Source organism: Cyanistes caeruleus, chromosome 16, assembly GCF_971803275.1.
Source record: "Cyanistes caeruleus chromosome 16, bCyaCae1.hap1.1, whole genome shotgun sequence".
NCBI classification, from domain to species: Eukaryota; Metazoa; Chordata; class Aves; order Passeriformes; family Paridae; genus Cyanistes; species Cyanistes caeruleus.
In genome coordinates, this window is record NC_141716.1 from 16892423 (window position 1) to 16905725 (window position 13303).

Below are 13303 nucleotides of genomic sequence, written 5' to 3' on the forward strand. Positions count from 1 at the left end.
TATGGAGGAAAAAATACTATTGCCTGTAAGTTTGATTCAAAGCAAAAGATAAAGTATTCTAGCCACTTAGGAAGTAAAAAAAATAATTTCCTAGAGTAGTATCTGATAAACAGATCAAGTTCACACAGCATGGATCTGAATCAGCCCAGTCTTCTAATGGTTAGGGCGGGAGTTCATAACTTTTAATTGAGAAATGAAATTAAGAAAAACTTAAGATGGTTGGGATTTTACAGTTTATGTTGCATCAGAATGTAGAAATTAGGAAAAGAAAAAAAGGCAAGTGTGAAGTTATATTTTAAGAGCATTACCCACCCACACCTCAAATATTCACTATTTTCTTTGCAGATTTACATCATTAAAATATCCCTTTAACGCACTAGCAATGGAATTTCATGCCTCCAAATGAGGAGCAGACATACAATTTGCTTAACACTTGTAGAAGAAATGACATCTGCAAGGTGATTCTTTCCCTAGTATGCTTATTTTTCCTTTTCACTAAGGAGGGACATGCAAAGCCAACATACCCCCAGAGGCACTCTCGGTACATTATTTCAGCTTCCCGCAGTGGTCCTCCTCAGTAAGAGCTGCCACTTGGATGAAAAGGATTCATCTCAGCTCATCTCCATGGGGCTGGAGAGGAACATACATCTCGTGACTTCAGTAACAGGATCACACACAACGGGGCTTGCATAAACACATCCGTTTTGGTGAGGAAGGTCTTACTATGGTTTCAGTCAAATATTTAAAAAAATATGAGTATCACAGCTAATAGGAAATCTGAAGAAAACGGCCAAAGCCATTTAATCACAGTTACAAAGGCAGCAGATTCCATTAAAATCTGAACACAGCTAGTCAGCACACATCAACATTAGTCAAAGCACATACATACTGCACTTCACTAAGTTCACTAAGCTTGGCTTCACCTTCGCCAAGCTTGTTAGAAGGCAGTAGGTCACAAAATTGAAAGAGAAAAAATTTTGAGCAAAAATCTTGTATCATTGGCCCCTCCTCCCAAGTCTTCCTTTCTCTCCCCTCCCAAGTTATAAAACTTAGGCTGCTTCGGTTTCTCTCACATCCTACCACTGGCTTGCAATGTGACCCAGCAGTCCTGCCCCTCAGACCATGAAAGCAGGCTGGTTTTTCCATTTGCAGCCCATTTCAGGAACAGTCTTTTCAAGCAGATATATACTTGGCGGAACATTACATAAGATAAATTACTCAGCAGATGGTCTCAACCATTTTACCTTGAAACACCCAGCCTTAGAGCAAGCCTGAAACCATGAGACACAACTTTTACTGAGAACCGTGACACGGCTCTGCACAAACTAGGCCAAGAGGCAGTGCCAAAATACACTTCACCAGCATGCCCATGACCACACTGATAACTTCAGTTTCTCAGAAAGCAAGCACCCTACACAGGGGCTTGCCTACTTTGAGATTTTAAGTTTCAGCCTCTGTCCTCTCCAGCAAAGACTTGCTTAAGAACTCTGAACTGCAATAAAACACCTTGTCAACAACCAACCTTAGACTGATCAGACATTCATAGCTACAACTTAGAAATAAGAACGCTTTGCCAGAACATCTCTCCTAAAATCTTCTTCACCAGAAAATCAATTTGTACTAACTTGGTACCTAAATCAACACACTAACAGGATTTATGCTCTGGTAACTCTGAGATGTATTCAAGTCTGTAATTAAAACACGGAGACTAGGCCTATCCCAAGAGCTGTATGGCTTTTCTACAAAACTTCTTCTCTAAGAAGATCAGATCTGTTTCAGGAACAAATACTTCAGGATTTAGACAAGTCACTACTTCCAAAAGAAAATGCTTCTGTATTACTAAATCTATAAATCTATATTATAGATATATATCTACTAAATCTTATTACTGAAAGAATACCTGCTATTTAAAAGGGAGAGTCTTTTCTTCTCTATCAAAGTCATCATAAGGTAATTTAACGTTTCAGCTCTTCAGACACACATATCAGTGAGGAAGACAGACTTACAGCAATGCAAAGGAAATACATTAATACTGATCCCTTCAGGCATAACAATTTTTGACTTCTAAAACAAGCTTTCTGCTCTGCTAACAGTGCTCGTCCTGTACACCTTACTCTCTCCAGTTTTAGGCTCTGTCAGTGCAGAGCCCCAAACCTGGCATATCACCAAGTTCCAACAGAAGTAGGCTCCTATGGAAACTGAAAATCTGTTTCATATTATCAGGCAGAGCAAACCCAAGCAGTTATGGCAAACTTTCACAAATAACAGCCTCTATCGTTTCCTCTGTGAAAACTGCAAAACCACTGCAGCTTTTCCAAACGACACCTACTCTGGCAAAAACTATTTTCCAAATACCTGCAGAGTGATTAAACCATTCTTTTACTGTCACACCAAAACCCTTTCTTTGAAATCAGCCCCACTTTCCAACTTAATTCTCTCTCAGTGCTGCTTCATAAGCAGCTCACAAGAAATGCAATTCACTTCCAAAATTTAGCCTATTTCCTTCATTCTTTTGTGCATCCATGCCAAACCCAGAGCTTTCCCTCCCTCTGCCATAAGGATACAGTAGAGAAAAAAAGAGGAACACCATGTAAGAAAACACCATAGCTCTCTGACCTGACAAAGGAGCACAGTCAACTTCAACAGTTTCCATAAATATAACCTTATTTTGCATGGAAAATTTATGTTTTATTCTGGATGGGAAGCTTCTGCCCCAGTTCCTAGGAGGCACTCAGTAGCTTGGTGATGATTCCACAACACTACAGGGTAGGACAGGTAATAAAAAGCACTGGCAAAACCAGGGAGTAAAAGCAACTAGCCAGAGATTGTCTTGTATTTCCTGGAGATACAGCACAGATGTTGCTGACCTGGGGTACTGCAGGCAGCACTTCCTCTCCTACACAAGCAACACAAACTTGTTTTGTTTCCTTCTAGGACAAAGCATCATTATAGTTGATTCCACAAAGGCTAAGACTAAGACTGACTGCCATCCTCTCCAGCACCACTGCTCCAAATCTGCTGGCACATATACAGATGGAACTGCCAAGGACTAAGTCCATTCTCATTTTGTACATCAGGTTTTTTTCACTCTGAAATACTTTTGACCTTTTATCATCTACACCCATGACACCAGTCTCGTGTCTCCATCAGTGGCAAAAACGATGAAAGCCTTATCCAGTTCACCCCCTACAATATGCACGCCCCCATCAGGAATGGTCAGTCCAGAGAAGTCCATGGTCCCCACTGCAATCGGAACACCTTACAAGTGGATGACCACAGACATGCTGTGCTGAAACAACACACACCTGCAGATGAGAAAAGGTATGATATCAGACTGCAAAACAGTATTTACAGACACCATTTATACTAAACAATCCTAATGGCATCTTATGAAGACTAAGTGGAAGTCTCACAAGCACCACTTAAAAACTGTACTGGCACTGACATGGGAAGCTGATTACAATAGACTTTTATTGCCTGCAAACAAAATCCTCAGCCTGGCAGGTTTTGACTACAGCAGCAGTGCTACAATGAAGTATGCCTTACTGTGTTTTACTCTACACATAAAAACAGATATAAGACCCCTATACCTGCTAAACATGTTAATCCAAGAACAGCTTCTGCTCATCCAAGGATGTCTTCTCCTGCCTCATGCTGGTTTTGTGTACCATTTCACAGGTAGGTGACTGTTTTCAGATGTGACTGTAAGTTTCAGATGATGTCCTTCACACCGGTATTTCAAACCACAATGCTTAGATCTCCAGGCAAGTTTTTGGGTTTGGAATTTTTTTTTTTAACAGGAACATGAACATGAAAGATTTAAACTGGACAGGAAGACCTGACACTGCAACAAATTTCAAGGAATACTGCATCACCCAACTTCTTTTATCCAAAAGACACATTTCAAACAAGACACTGGACTACAACACAGTTTTTACTTGCATGATGTAGCATCCTCAACTACATATTCATCAGCACTTACTTGCTTAAAAAACTTCCCAGGTTAAATTAACAACTACACAGGTGAACTCTAAGCCACACAACACAGAAACTGGATCCTGAACTGATACTTAATATCTCTAACAAGAATGCTGAACAGATGATTCCTCACCACTGACATTCCCTCAAACCATAAGACTTGAGTACTTGATTTCAGTCTCCTACTTTTTCTCTAGTTTATAGAAGTAGATTAAGAGAACTGATACCAGTAAAAGTCTATATTTGCTCTTCTCCTCAGGCAGAACCAAGACTTCCCAAAGTACTTAGTGACAAAACTGAAAAGATGTTACATGACTGAGCCTCTGAACAAGACCCTCACTCTCTCCCTGAGATTACAGGGCCTGAATAATGTCATTTTTATCCCCTCAGCAACATCTCATGTAACTGTGCTGTTAGTTTCAACTGGCACTGAGACTGGGATAGATCAACATGAAAGCATACAAATAAAAGCAATTCAAAAGAACAAACAAAATGTTTTTCTATAATAAAATCCATTTGAATTACCAAGTGCAATTAAAGAAATAGTTACTACTGAAAACAATTATTACAGTCATTTGATCATGTCCCATTTAGCTGTTCTAGTTTCCCTTCTCTTTTCCTGTAACACCCTAAAGATAAAAAACAAGCACCTAAGCACTGAACAAACAAAAAGGATTTGGAAAAAGGTTTAAGTCGCATAAAATAAATCAGGTTTTTCCTAAATAAAGCAATATTAATGAAAACCTGCTTTAATAAGACTGTATAGCTTTTATTAAAGGAAAAATGGCAGCCTTTAGGAATACAAGAATTCAATGCAGATAAGTTTCACAGAGGCCCTGTGCATAGTATTTAAGTAAAATCTGAATTTTAAACCAAAATTTCAAAAGCTTAAAGAAAAGCCACAATAAAAAAAAGGATCTATGCTTATACTCACCAAGAAACTTGTTTATGTTGCTGCAAACATTCCAAACAGTGCTGTATAACTACAGGAAAGGAAAAATAAAAATCATGTGAATTCTGACACTAGAAGTAGTTCAGTGTTCAAAAAAATATTCTCTCTACAGTCAACAGTATCCCCATAATAGCGTAACACCTCTAGAACAAAAATTTAATCTGAAAATATTTCAGTACAGGTCAGCAGGCTGCTGTGATTCAAATTAAAGAGATGCTTAAGAGATCCTTAGAGACACACAGACACTCTCTCTGCCTATCTGCATCAGATTTTTCCATCATTTATTTATCTGTTGTTAACTGTAAGTTACCAGTAACTTTATCATTACTCCTACTTTGGTGCAGCAGGTACTGCAGTATTAACCAACTATACATTAACTAAGTAGTCCTCTCCTGTCAGTGAATACATTGGATAATCAACATTCACCACATGCAGAAGGAGCTGTGTTTTGCTAATACAAGAATCAACTACAAGAGTTTCTCCAGAATCACTTCTTCATCCACAAATCAACTACTGTCAATACACGCAAACTTCCTCACACTGCAGAAGTGGCAAAGACAGCCATTTGAATTGTTCCCAGAAGCCAAATTTAGGCTGCAAATTGGGCATTCTGATGATATTTCTCATGGTTTCTATCTGAACTAGAGCTGCATAGAATCTGCTGTGGTTTAGGAATGGTATTGTTTCATCAAGTGTTCCCAAAGGATAATTGGAGGCACAAAAGGTAAAGATCATTGGCTGAGATAAGAATAATTTACCTGTGATGGTTTGGCATTAAAAAAAAAAAAGTAGAAAACACGGAAGTGAAGGCTTTGAGAGAGGCTGCTGGGAATTTCCTCTCTGCTTAAGATCAAGCCAATAGCTAGTCAGTTCTCAGAACTGAAAGTATTTTAGACCACTGAAAAGTAAGATCACTTTTGTGAATACCACCTTTTAAACCTAAGCCTGGGAACTGCTTGCTTTCTTTGTTTCCGGCCTTGAAAGGTTACAGAACTCTGGTGCAGCTGGGCCCTCCGCTTCTCCCGCGGCCTGGGAGGGGTAGGGCTGGAGCACAGCAGCTCCCGAGTGGGGGATGGAGACTGTGGGGTGGTAGGAGCTCCTTCCCAAAGGGGCTGAGCCCCCTCGGGAAGCCCGCCGAGCCCTGTACAGCGGCGCTGCTGGGCCAGGCCGATCACTGGCTTGGCTGAAATTCTGCCACTGCTGGGTTTCACCAAAACTGACAAGCAGGGGGAGGGGAAGCCATCAGCCCTCACCGTGCTGCCTCTGAGTGCTAGCCTGGCTGCTGAAAAAAATCCTCCATCACAAACAGCCCTGGCCGGCAGAGATCACATAACCATCCACAAGACCTGTGCAAGATTTAACCCTTTCACTAGCCAGATGAGACCCATAGGTTCAATCTCTTCTACAAAGAGCAGAAAAGTGGGAGCGATCAACATGTAAAGAGAACATGAACCATCAAAGCCAGTAAGAGTCGAGCCTCAGATAAAAGGAGAATGAGGAGATGCTTTAATAAGCTGAAATATTATTTTGGTAAGGCCATGGAGATGGACAATAATGTTCTGAAGAACTCCTTTAATTTATGAAAGAGTACATGGGAGGAATGAAGTATTTCAAAGTGAAGATCTGAGCAGAAGTGCCCATTGATGAAGCTAAGCAGATGGTAGAATAACTGATCTTATTAAATGCTTGAACAGAGAGAGAGAAGCAAGAGTTGATACAGACCCTTGGCTCCCCGGGAGAAAAGGAGAAAATCTCTGTTCCCAGAGATGATCACAGAGACAGAAGACGAGAACCTTTGCCTTTGAATAGCTCATCCTTAAAATAATACCCCTTGATTCATGGCCGATGAACACACCTCTGAGTGGTGTAAAAATGGGAGGAGAGCATGATGGCAGTTTTTTTCCCGGGTGCCAGCCATCATGGGAATGAAAAGCCATGAGAAAACTGTTTCTTGTGGAGACCTCTCCATGGAATTGTTGCAGTGGGGGTTCAGTTTGCTAGCTAAGTTAGAGGTTTTTGTGTTTGCTTTTCCCTTTCGGGGCTTCTGCTGCCACGGCCGAATCTTCCGCCGGCCTCGCCGACCCCCCCCCCCCCCCCCCGCGGCTGTGCCTGTCGTTTCCGCTGGGTCCATCCCGGCCCTGCGCCTCTGCCGGGCCCGGCACCACTGCGTTCCCCCCGCGCTGCCGCGGACACCGGCCCCCGGCCCTGCTCCACCACGCTGTGCTCCCCTGCCACCAGGCGCCGCTTCCCGCTGGCCCCACACTGCTCCCGGAGGGACTGCAAGTACGAGAAAGCACCGCCGAGGTGCAACCGCCGCTCCGTGCCATGTGTTTCCTGTGTCCCAGCCAAAGCACTTTGGGCGGCTCGGTTTCGACCCCTCTCCCCCGCGGCTCCACCCCGCTGTTCCCTGCCGTTGGAAATCCCCGAATCCTCGGAAGTTAATTAGAGAATTCCTATGTCTGTTACCGCTTATCTTAACCTGTATGTACCGGATTTGTAGAAAGGTTATATGCCCACCAGCTCTATTTCCTAACTGGTCTTCCCGACTTCCAATCCCCCGAGGCATTAACCCTTTAAAAGGACAGTCAAACCCCCGTCCTTTGTCCTTTCTTCTGGCTTTACCGTTGCAGAATAAATCTGTGAATTGCAAAATGGAAGAAAAGTCCCCCCTGCTCTTTTGCCTGATCCATGGACTCGTGTTCAAAGTGAGACAGAGAGCTCTGATCCGGGCCAGGACTCAAACAGTAGCCCTGGCGGGGCCCCTCCTGGCACCGAGCTGGAGAGGAGAAGAAAAACTATCTGAGCTAGCCTGGGAACCTTTGGCTGGAGTCATGGAAGAGTCGTGTAATCAATCTGCCAGGCCTCTCCATATTTACATTTTGATCATTGCCCCTCATACCACAGGGGCTTTACCCACTTGGCCCTGCTTGACTGCAGTGCATGTTTCATAGTCATGGATGACAGGTCACAACCTGGAGATTGTGTCCATGGTTAAGTTCACCCCACAGTCATGAGCCCATCTGTAATGTTACATCCCTTTCCAGATGACATGAAGTGTCATGGGCTGCCCACCAAGCCAGAAATAATCTACCTAAGGCAATTTAACCTTGGCACCCTGATCCACCTGTTCATTGTTGTAATGTTCTTCAGTAGCCCAGCTCTTGGGTACATGTGCATCTAACATGACATACTTTTACAGCCGATTTCTCTAGCCAGGCAGCCATGTCTTGCCACACTTCAGCAGCCCAGATGGGTTTCCCTCTGCACTGCCAATTAGTCCTTTTCCATAATCCAGCCACCCCCACAGAGCATTTGTCACCATCCACAAGTCAATGTAGAGGTAGAACACTGCCCACTTCTCTCATTTAGCAGTAGCTGGTAACAACTGGACAGCTTTCAGCTCTGCAACCTGACCACCTTGTCCTCCAATAGCTTCTGCAACTCATTGTGTAAGATGCCATATCACAGTTTTCAATCTTCAATTTGTCCCTATGATATGACAGGAATCAGGAGTAGAGAGAGCATCGCTTTTCATTTTCTGGTACCTGATTACATGGTGGGGGGGGCATCCTTTTTCTCCTCCTCTTCCAATGGTACAGATATTTTTACCTTTTTGCCACTTGGTGATGATTTCTAAGATCCCAGAGTTTCCTATTGATTGGGGTTTCCTATTTGAGCTCACTGTGCAGTCACAGTGATCCACTTATTCCATGTGGCATCAGCAGTGTGATATGTAGAAGGGAATTTTCCTTGGACATCCAGTCCAGCACTGTCAGTCAGGGTGCTAGAAAGTGCTGTGCTTCAGTGTCAATCACTTCTGAGTGGTTCCAACCCCTTCATAACTTGAGAAGAGCTCTTATTCAGAAGGGGTGCAACAGACCTCAGATCCTCTTTATCACCAAATCCAGAACCCCATGGGTAGTCTTCAAGTCTCCATGGGTACTTTTGTCAAGACTCCAGGAAGGACCGTGCTTATCAGCTGCAATGTAGAGCACATTTTTCACATCTTATCCTGTCCTGACTGGCCCAAGGGCTGCTGCACAAACAATCTCCTGTTTAATTTGTCCAAAACTTGTTGTTGTTATTCAGGATTCTACCTAAAAGTGTTCTCCCATGTCACATGACAGAAAGGGCTTACTTATGGAACTATCTTATGGACTATGCATCCTGCAAAAACCCACAGTGCCTAAGAAAGCCTGTGTTTCCTTTTGCTGACTGGACACACTATTTTGATGACCACATCCACTGGACTCTCACAACACCCATCTTGCTATTTTATTCCTAGGAACTGAATTTTCTGGGCAAGTCCCTGGTCTTAGAGAAAACAGTCTTCAAGAGGATTTGGATTATTTTCTCCCCTTTCTCAAAAACCTCCTCTACTGTGCTGCCCCCATACAATGATGTCATCAATGTACTGCAAGTGTTACAAATGACTCAGACCCCAGGCAGGAATGACTAAATAAAACTCAATTAGAAGCTGAAGTTACAAAGCGAAGGAGGGGACAGCACTGGGAGTGTAGTGAGACTTTCTGCTCTTCAGAGGCTCAGCTCACAAAATGGTGTCTCTGCCTTTTTTATACCCAAGGTTGCATTAGCTATATTAATATACATAAGCATTTCCAGCACCTCCCACAGACCATGGCTTTTTCCAGCACCTCCCACAGACCATGGCTTTGCCCATATATATATACACTTGGCTCCTCCTAGGGTCTGTGGTCTCATCCTTATAGGTAGATTTGGCTCTTCTCAAGGTCTGTCAGTCAGTCCTCACTGCCTTTTGTTGGTGGAGCCCCTCTCACATCTTGATTGGTGGTGAGATGTTGGTCTGCCAAGCCTCCCAGCAACAAGTTTCCTACTTCCTGCTGCCTCTTACAAGGGGCAAGTATATGCCCTCCTCCATGCTTTGACAGCCCTGTTGGCCAGAGCTGCCAGACAGTAACCACAAAAGGGGGAGGGGAACATTGAAGGAAGAACAGAAAAGGGTTCAAAATCAAACTGGAACAAGAGCACATGTCAAAAAAACTATAAACCTCATCAGAACTTCTTCCCACCATACTTAACTCCTCCTCATTTGCATGAGCTGATCACTGCACCTTATTCATAACACAAGTGTTCTGGAGCCTCATCCTTTTCCAGTGCACCCTGCAACAGTCCATGGCAAATGGTGGGACTGTGCTTCCACCTTGGGGACACTTGTGCTGCCTCTGGGGCATCCAGGTGTACTGGATGCCACTCCAGGTAAACACTAACAGTGGCCTGCACTCTACTGCTAAAGGAATGGAGAAAAAAAAAACTGGCAAACCCAATGGTGGCACCACTTTGCTGCCATGGACTTCATTTCATACTGAAGTTGCAGCGTGTTGGCACAGCAGCACGCAGAGATGGTGCGACTTCATTCAGGCCACAATAGTTCACTGTCAGTCTCCGTTCTCCCTTGTACTCATGCACTGGCCATATAGGACTACAGGACATTTCCTCTCCAACCCACTCAAGTCTTTCAAGTCTGTCCAGAGTCTTGGACAGTCCACAGCCAAGCCACAGGCCAGTAAGGAGGAAAAAAGATGATCTCAAATTGCCCAAGTCAGATAGTCACCTGGAGCACTTCTTGTCCTTTCACCGATATCAATGCCAATGCACAGGTGTACAGCAGTGCCACACTCCATACAAACTTCTGCCACAGGGACTGCTGTCAAAAGCTAGAGAAAATTTTACTGGCTCAAAATGGGGCAGGAAGGGGCAGGGCACTTTCTGTTCTGAAAGTGGGAGATGCACTGCTCCATTCCAAGCCCTCATCCCCAGGAACCTCTTGTCCAGCCCAGAACAATTGTCAGGCACACTGAAAGCAATGTCCCACACCCCATGCCTGTAGCCTCAATCAAGCCCGAGAGTGGCTGGACAACCAGAAGTCCCACCTGGGAGGCATAGCCACAGGAGGCCACAGGAGGTAAAAGCCACTGTGCAAAGGTGCACATGGTCACTTTGCTATCATCCTTGGAGTTTATGATAGCTGAGACTGCACTTGGATGAAAGATGGTAGCTGTATCTTGGTTTTCTCTCTTTTTCACTCCTAACTTCCTCTTCTTGGAATGTGGGTGTTATGAGGTTGGATGGGTAGAGTTTGCTAAGTGAAATGCTTTATTCTGATTGTTTTAAATGTTGCCAAATTTCTGCTCTGCTCAAGTTTGCCAGTTAAGTTTGGTTTTTTAACCTCCTGAGAATGTTGCATTTCTCTCGTGTGCCCATCTGAGGGAAAAGCAGTAGCTTTTTAAAAGAAACTTGCCAAGTGAGCACTGGGGCTCAATATTTATGCACACTGGACCTCATCTGGATTTATAGGAGACTGCTCATTATTTGAATCCCTATAGATTACCCCCAGCACAGCTGATTGTCTCAGGCAGTGGATACCTTTCTCTACTGCAGTCCACCTGCTTGGGTGCACTATTAGATCATCCTGGAGAGAGTACCTTTCCCTCACACTTGACAGGAATTGCCTCCAGAGGCTGAAAACTGTTCTTCTCCTGACCTCCCAGTCAATGCCTGCATCACAGGATAGAGATCCCAGTTACCTGGCTACATTACCACCCAGCACTGCACCATCAGCTGCAACATCCCATCTCTGAGGTTGCTCTGGGTTTTCCAGCAGCACAGTATACACTTACAGCAGGATGCTTAACCTAATTTTTTTTTTTATCACCAAGCATCAACATGAATTTTAGCTATCAGATGAAAAATATTATGACTGAAAATGGAAGGACCAAGTCAGAAAGCAGAAAACCTACCTGGTTCCAGTACCTGCAGCAGTAACTGGACTTGGGAATTTTGACTATTAGAAAAAAATCTACCTGTAAAAATATCCACTAAAAAAAGTCTGAGAAATAATTTTCACAGATAATTTGCATGACCTGCAACACAGGCTACTGAAAATCCCACAGGTCACTGCTTCCACCCCGTCACTATGCAGTGTTCTGACTCCTAGAAGCAGCATTCTGTTTCATAACTTCACTGCTTCCTGCCTTGACAGAACCCAATCTACCGTACTTGTTGATAAAGAAGAGGATATTTTTAAGACATCCAAATAAAGGAAAATCTTCCAAGTTATACTGCCATAAATATCAACGAAAAATTATGTCTTTACTTATGATAATTAATTAAGCAGACATCATCTGTTTGTATGTCACACTGTAGGAAGGATATGATTTGTCTATTTTATTTTCTTTACAAGAAAAGAAAGGGGTGCACTTCAAGACTGCTTGCAGACTTGTCTCCAAGCTTCAAGATGAAAGGACATCAGGAAAAACAAACAAGAAATTGTAACTGCCTATTTCTGTAAGCTTGGTTACAGCAATAGAAGACAGCTGCAGTGTAGGCAAATGACTGATAAAAATACACAGGATCATGAAGCAAAAAAAGCTCCATCCATTAGCAAACTACAGTATAGGGAAGAAGCAATTCCAGCCTGGTGGACTCACAGCCCCTGCTATGCCAACATATGTTTTTTAAGACGCAACTAAATAACCTAACGTAACTAATAACCATAACCAATAATGTAACTAAAAACATAACCTAACTCGTATCCTACCAATAGCACTAGTGCAACAGCATAGTGTCTTTGCATCACTATGCACAGGCCTTGGCTAAGGATGCTCGGCTCTACATCTGGAACACAGAGGTGTTGAAGATAGTTTCCTTACTCAATGACTCTGTGGAACAAGAGGATATTCTCCAATTCCTTGGGAAAGAAGCACTGATTTTAAGCAGAAAAGTGAGTCAATTCCGTAACTAGTATTTTAACATCTGCAACAAGACCAGAAAGTTCTTCAGTGCTAACTTCATATTAAAAAACCCAAAACAAATGAACAAACACAACAAAACCAAAACAAAAAACAACAATCAGACCCACAAAACAAAAACCCTCCACAGAATAAGTAATAGTGCTTCCTCTCTTTTCATTTATAGAGGATACCAAGCTGAAGACACAGATGGAAAGAGTATTCCTTTTTAATCAATTTAATCAATTTCCTTTTAACCAATTTTAAGAACTCCATTTCAGGTAGATTTATGAAAAAATAAGACTGTAGCTGGCTACACTTAAGTAAGGCTGAAAGTTTCCAAGCCCAGGAAAAATACACACAGGCATGTCAACAAACTAACATAACTCTGAAAGGAGTATTTATATTCCAATAAGCTTTATGATCTGCAGCCAGTCACCACAGACACAGTATGCAGCCATACATGCATGATCATTTAAGCCTAGTGCTTGCAGTCACAAAAATACTGGAATGCCAGTAGTTCTAAAAGGTCTTTAGAAATCTATAGGCCATGTAGCTATTGGTATTTGGACAGCAAGGCCAAACCAAGAGTTCCAAACCACCA

The 13303-nt window shown here is 43.0% G+C and overlaps 1 protein-coding gene across 48 annotated transcripts in view; it reads right to left on the bottom strand.

Annotated features, from left to right (window-relative positions):
* Positions 1-13303, bottom strand: part of PHF20 (PHD finger protein 20) — a 78360-nt gene that overhangs the window by 62709 nt on the left and 2348 nt on the right. For 21 of the 48 annotated variants that reach the window (XR_015276923.1, XR_015276922.1, XR_015276925.1 and 18 more), the window contains 2 exons: positions 4913-4961; positions 525-630 (listed from right to left, as the gene is read on the bottom strand). The exons of 8 other annotated variants lie outside the window; for them this stretch is intronic. The gene's annotated coding sequence lies outside the window, so the exon portion shown is untranslated. Of the gene's footprint in view, positions 1-524; positions 723-3590; positions 3845-4912; positions 4962-13303 lie in introns of all 48 variants that reach the window. 19 more of the 48 variants (XR_015276924.1, XM_086852690.1, XM_086852682.1 and 16 more) reach the window with 3 other exon arrangements.